Genomic DNA, 6,000 nt, shown 5'->3' with positions numbered 1-6,000 from the left:
CTAACTCTTCAAGAATCTGAACTACTAATGGTTAAAGCAAATTAGCATTAGATCAGAGTCAGTAGAATTCAAGGTGGGCTGGACTTTGATCTCCCGTGAGCATGAAGAAATTCAAGACTAATGACCTGCTTGACCCCTCCCTTGGGCTCAGCCTGGTCCTCTACTACATGCACGTTGCGGTGGTAAATTTCTATAGAATTCCCCCTGCCCAATCTACTTTTGAATCGATTTTTTTTTAAAACAATTGTATGAAATCTGCTTAAGGGGATGCAACATATCAACAAGCTGATGGCTTTATTTGTTATTAGATTTATATCCTGGTTTATATTTTGTATGAATCAAGGTAGAGCTTCCTATTTTCACCGCAACGAGGAACCCTCTGGCTGAAAGAAGGACTGGGCCAAAGTCATCCATGCAGCTTTATTTCTTTCTTTTTTTATTCCCATTTATATCCCGCCCTTCTCCGAAGACTCAGGGCGGCTTACAATCTAAGAAGCACAAATCAATGTGCTTAGCAATAGCCTTCATTCTATGTATATGCCTGCTTATTAGGGCTTTCGCCCGCCCCCAAGCAGCATTATTACAAAGTCAGCTTATTGCCCCCAACAATCTGGGTCCTCATTTTACCTACCTCGGAAGGATGGAAGGCTGAGTCAACCTTGAGCCTGGTGGGACTCGAACCTGCACTAATTGCAGGCAGCTGGTGTTACTTAAGGAGGCATTAGCCCACTGCTCCACCAAGGCTTTCATGCTCAATTCTCTGCTGGTTTCTAGTGTAGCACCTAAGCCACTATACCACAAATGGGCTCTCCAGTGTCAAGAGCCAAGTAGCTTTCCTACTGGTGTGCTGATATTACGATGGCTGCAACTTCAGGATTTGTTGTTTCTGTAGGTGAATAGGGCTCACTGAGAAGCAAGATGATGGAAGACTTCTTCCTTGCAATGGTCTCTAGCCCTTCAATGGCATGTATCTGGTAGCGTTTTGATGTTGGGCTAGGTTGGTTTCTTGTATTTCATAGGGAAAAACATTATTCATTTATTTATTTTATTTTATTTATTAGATTTATATACCGCCCTTCTCCTGAGGGACTCAGGGCGGTGTACAGGGCAATTAAAATATAACATACAAAAGTTAAAAATAGATTAAATTAAATTTAGCCTCAAACAAAATAAATTAAGAAATTTAAAACCCCAATCCCTCAGTCCAGGCCGGCAAGCTCGAATAACCAGGTTTTCAGGTCACAGTGAAAAGAGCGAAGGTTGGGAGCCATCCAGAGCTCCACGGGCAGCTGATTCCAGAGGGCAGGCGCACCCACAGAGAATGCTCTCCCCCTGGGGGCTGCCAGCCGGCACTCCCTGACCGACGGCACCCTGAGGAGACCCTCTCTATGGGAGCGCACGGGACGATGGGCAGTTGACGCCGGCAGAAGGTGCTCCTGTAGGTAGTCCGGACCCAAGCCATTTAGGGCTTTATAGGTCATCACCAGCACCTTGAATCTCACCCGGAGGACAACTGGGAGCCAATGCAGCTCGCGGAGAAGAGGTGTTACATGGGGGAGTATCGGGAGACCCCCATCACAACTCGCGCGGCCGCATTCTGCACCAGCTCCGAATAGTCCTCAAGGGCAGCCCCATGTAGAGAGCATTGCAGTAGTCTATTCGAGAGGTCACGAGCGCATGAGTGACTGTACGTAGGGCATCTTGGTCCAGATAGGGCCGCAACTGGCGCACCAGGTGAACCTGGGCAAAAGCCCCCCTAGCCACAGCTCCTATGTGATCTTCCAAACTCTGTGAGTCAAGGAGGACGCCCAAGTTGTGGGCCCTATCTACGGGGGGTAACACCTCACCCCCCATAGTTAAAGATGGAATAGGCTGGATTGCCCGAGATGCCGGTATGTACAACCACTCTGTCTTGTCGGGATTAAGTCGAAGCCTGTTCCTCCCCATCCAGACCCGAACTGCCTCCAGGCAGTGGGACATCACGTTGAGGGCATCACTGGGCTGGTTTAAATATAAAGGCTATGATTGTTCTCCCTGGCATTGTGTAACAGGTGACAAAACCTGAAGGCTGTGTTCCAAATTATGTTTTATATGACAGCTGAATTGCAGGAAGGAGTTGCTTATTTTTCTGACCCCAGCTAAATCCTAATCCCTCCTCAATTGTAGAAGTTGCAACATTTTTAAGTAATTAGTTTTAGAATTTAGCCACTGAAAAACTTTGACAGAAAAAATTGTTAGTTTCAATATCTAAACTTTACAGGTGTTAAATTAGATGCACTGTTCTTAATAACAGCTTAGCAAATGCTGTTAAAGAAAAGTCATGAGAACATTACAGAAAGTCATCTTTATCCTCTGAAAGGCAGCTGACGTAATACATTTTAAAAAATATTAGTGCCTCTATGTCTCCAAAAAGTGGGGAGAGAGAAATCCCTAAACAATTTAAGACATATGTCTTAAATTGTCTTAGATTGTTTAGGGAGAAACAAATGTATGCCTCTCTACAGGTAGTTCTTGACTTACAACTGGTCACTTAGTGACTGTTCAAAGTTACAATAAGGTAAAGGTAAAGGTTCCCCCGCACATGCGTGCTAGTCGTTTCCGACTCTAGGGGCCGGTGCTCATCTCCGTTTCAAAGCCAAAGAGCCAGCGCTTGTCCGAGGACGTCTCCGTGGTCATGTGGCCGGCATGACTGGACGCCAGATGCGCCCGGAACGCTGTTACCTTCCCACCGTAGTGGTCCCTATTTTTCTACTTGCATTTTTACGTGCTTTCGAACTGCTAGGTTGGCAGAAGCTGGGACGAGTAACAGGCGCTCACTCTGCTACGCGGCAGTCGGGATTTGACCCGCCAAACTGCCGACCTTCTGATCAACAAGTTCAGCGTCCTGAGCCACCGCGTCCCTAAAATTTACAATAGAAAGTTACAATAGACTTCCCCAAAAGTTTCTTAAAACCCTCATTCCAACATTCCAATAGTCGCCCACCCACCCCTGTGTGCTAGAAACCCGTGTTCACTTTTTCTGGCAAAAACTGGTCCACAGTGAACGATGGCTTTGCTTAATGACCACAACAAGGAAGGTAATAAAATTGGGACAGTCTCATGGTGAGCCACTTTATGGACATAGCGATTTATGACCGTAATTGCCAGACTCAATTATGGTCATAAATCATGAGCTACCTGTATTTTGGGCCTGCATCAACAGAACCAAGACTTCAGTGGAACTTGAAACAACCCATCAAAGCATCACAGATTGCACCAATGAAAATGTGCTAACAGTCAGTTTCTGGTTTTTGTATCTGTGTAGCTTGAACTTTTGCGTAGTGCTTTTTTCATCTTGAGAGGTGAAAGGTTTTGAGAGAACGCATGGAGATGAAATTAAATTTTTTTGGAAGAAAATGTTAATAGGAGATGTAGAAAACCACCAACATTCAAGCCAAAGAATATTGTTTAGACTAGACTAGACTAGACTAGACTAGACTAGACTAGACTAGACTAGACTAGACTAGACTAGACTAGAATAGAATAGAATAGAATAGAATAGAATAGAATAGAATAGAATAGAATAGAATAGAATAGAATAGAATAGAATGGAGCTGGAAGGGACCTTGGAGGTCTTCTAGTCTAGCCCCCTGCTCAAGCAGGAGAACCTATACCGTCTCAGACAGGTGAATGTCTAGTCTCTTCTTAAAAATCTCCAGTGATGGAGTGCCCACAATTTCTGGGGTAAGCTGTTCCACTGGTTAATTATCCTCACTGTTAGGAAGTTTCTCCTTAATTCCAGGCTGCTTCTCTCTTTGATCAGTTTCCAACCATTGTTTCTCATCCTGCCCTCTGGTGCTTTGGAGGATAATTTGACCCCCTCCTCTTTGTGGCAGCACCTCAAATACAGGAATACTGCTATCATGTCACCCCTGTTTAGACTAGCCAAATCCAAGTCCTGCAGCCGTTCTTCGTATGTTTTAGTCTCCAGTCTTTGATCATCTTAGTTGCTCTTCTCTGAATTTTTTCCAAACTCTCAACATCTTTTTTCTGATACGGCGACCAAAATTGGCTGCAGTATTCCAGGGGTGGTCTCACTAGGCTTTTATAAAGGTAAAGGTTTCCCCGCACATGCGTGCTAGTCGTTTCCAACTCTTGGGGCCGGTGCTCATCTCTGTTTCAAAGCCGAAGAGCCAGTGCATGTCCGAGGACGTCTCTGTGGTCATGTGGCCGGCATGACTAGATGCAAAAGGCGCACGGAACGCTGTTACCTTCCCACCGTAGTGGTCCCTATTTTTCTACTTGTGTTTTTAGTGTGCTTTCGAACTGCTAGGTTGGCAGAAGCTGGGACGAGTAACAGGCGCTCACTGTGTTACGCGGCACTCGGGATTTGACCCGCCAAACTGCCGACCTTCTGATCAACAAGCTCAGCGTCCTAACCCACTGAGCCACCGCGTCCCTAGGCTTTTATAAAGTGGCCAAATTTGTCACCATGATATATAGCAGGAAACCGATTTTGCATTCATTGGATAAGGGGTAGTTCTATAAAATGATTTTCAGGCCAGAAAACCTTTGAGCCACTGAATTCCTGCACAGTTCATTACAGGTAATCCTTGACTTATGGCTATTCGTTTACTGACCATTTGAATTTACAACAGCACTGAAAAAAAGTGACTTATGACCATTTTCCACACCTACGACCACTGCAGCATCCCCTTGGTCACGTGGTCAAAATTCAGATGCTTGGCAATTGGCTCATATTTATGACGGTTGTAGCGTCCCAGGGTCACGTGATCCCCTTTTGCGACCTTCTGACAAGCAAAGTCAATGGGGAAGCCAGATTCACTTTACAATTGTGTTACTAACTTAACAATAGCAGCGGTTCATAATCATAATAGTAAAGTTGGAAGGGACCTTGGAGGTCATCTAGTCCAGCCCCCTGCTCAGGAAGGAAACCCTATACCATTTCAGACAAATGGCTGTCCAGTTTCTTCTTAAAAACTTCCAGTGTTGGAGCATTCACAGCTTCTGGAGGCAGATTGTTCCACTGATTAATTGTTCTCACTGTCAGGAAGTTTCTCCTTAGTTCTAAGTTGCTTCTCTCCTTGATTAGCTTCCATCCTTTGCTTCTTGTCCTGCCTTTGGGCGCTTTGGAGAATAGCTTGACTCCCTCTTCTTTGTGGCAGCCCCTGAGATATTGGAACACGGCTATCATGTCAACCCTAGTCCTTCTCTTCATTAAACTAGACATACCCAATTCCAGCAGCCGTTCCTTATATGTTTTAGCCTCCAGTCCCCTAATCATCTTTGTTGCTCTTTTCTGTACTCTTTCTAAAAGAGTCCCAACATCTTTTTACATCATGGTGACCAAAACTGGATGCGGTATTCCAAGTGTGGCCTTACCAAGGCATTGTAAAGTAGTATTAATACTTCACGTGATCTTGATTCTATCCCTCTGTTAATGCAGCCTATCACTGTGTTGGCTTTTTTGGTAGCTGCAGCACACTGCTGGCTCATATTTAAGTGATTGTCCACTAGGACTCCGAGATCCCTCTCACAGTTGCTACTATTGAGCGGGGTACCACCTACACTATACCTGTACATTTGGTTTTTCTTGCCTAAATGTAGAACTTTACTTTTTTCACCACTGAATTTCATTTTGTTAGATAGCGCCCAGCGTTCATGTAACAACGGTGGCAGGAAAGGTCGTAAAGTGCAGCAAAACTCCCTTAACTGTCTCACTTAGCAACAGAAATGTTGGGCTCGCTTGTGGTCGTATCGTTGGGCACTCCTGCACTCCTGAAAGTATCTGATTTCCTTACTTTATCACTATTCCTAGATAAATATTTTATCCGGTAAAACACGGGCAAGTGATCAGCAGTATCCCAAACTGCCCTGGTTATATCTGAGATGGGGTGGTGGGATGTCTTTTTTTCCCCCCTGACAGGGTCAAAAATCAAATCTTTAATGACCAGTTTGGAATCAAGAGTCTCTGTGGATAAATTGGGTATGAGGGAGAGT

Source organism: Vipera berus (assembly GCF_964194415.1).
Source record: "Vipera berus genome assembly, chromosome: 2".
NCBI classification, from domain to species: domain Eukaryota; kingdom Metazoa; phylum Chordata; class Lepidosauria; order Squamata; family Viperidae; genus Vipera; species Vipera berus.
Note: the sequence above shows the minus strand (reverse complement) of the source record.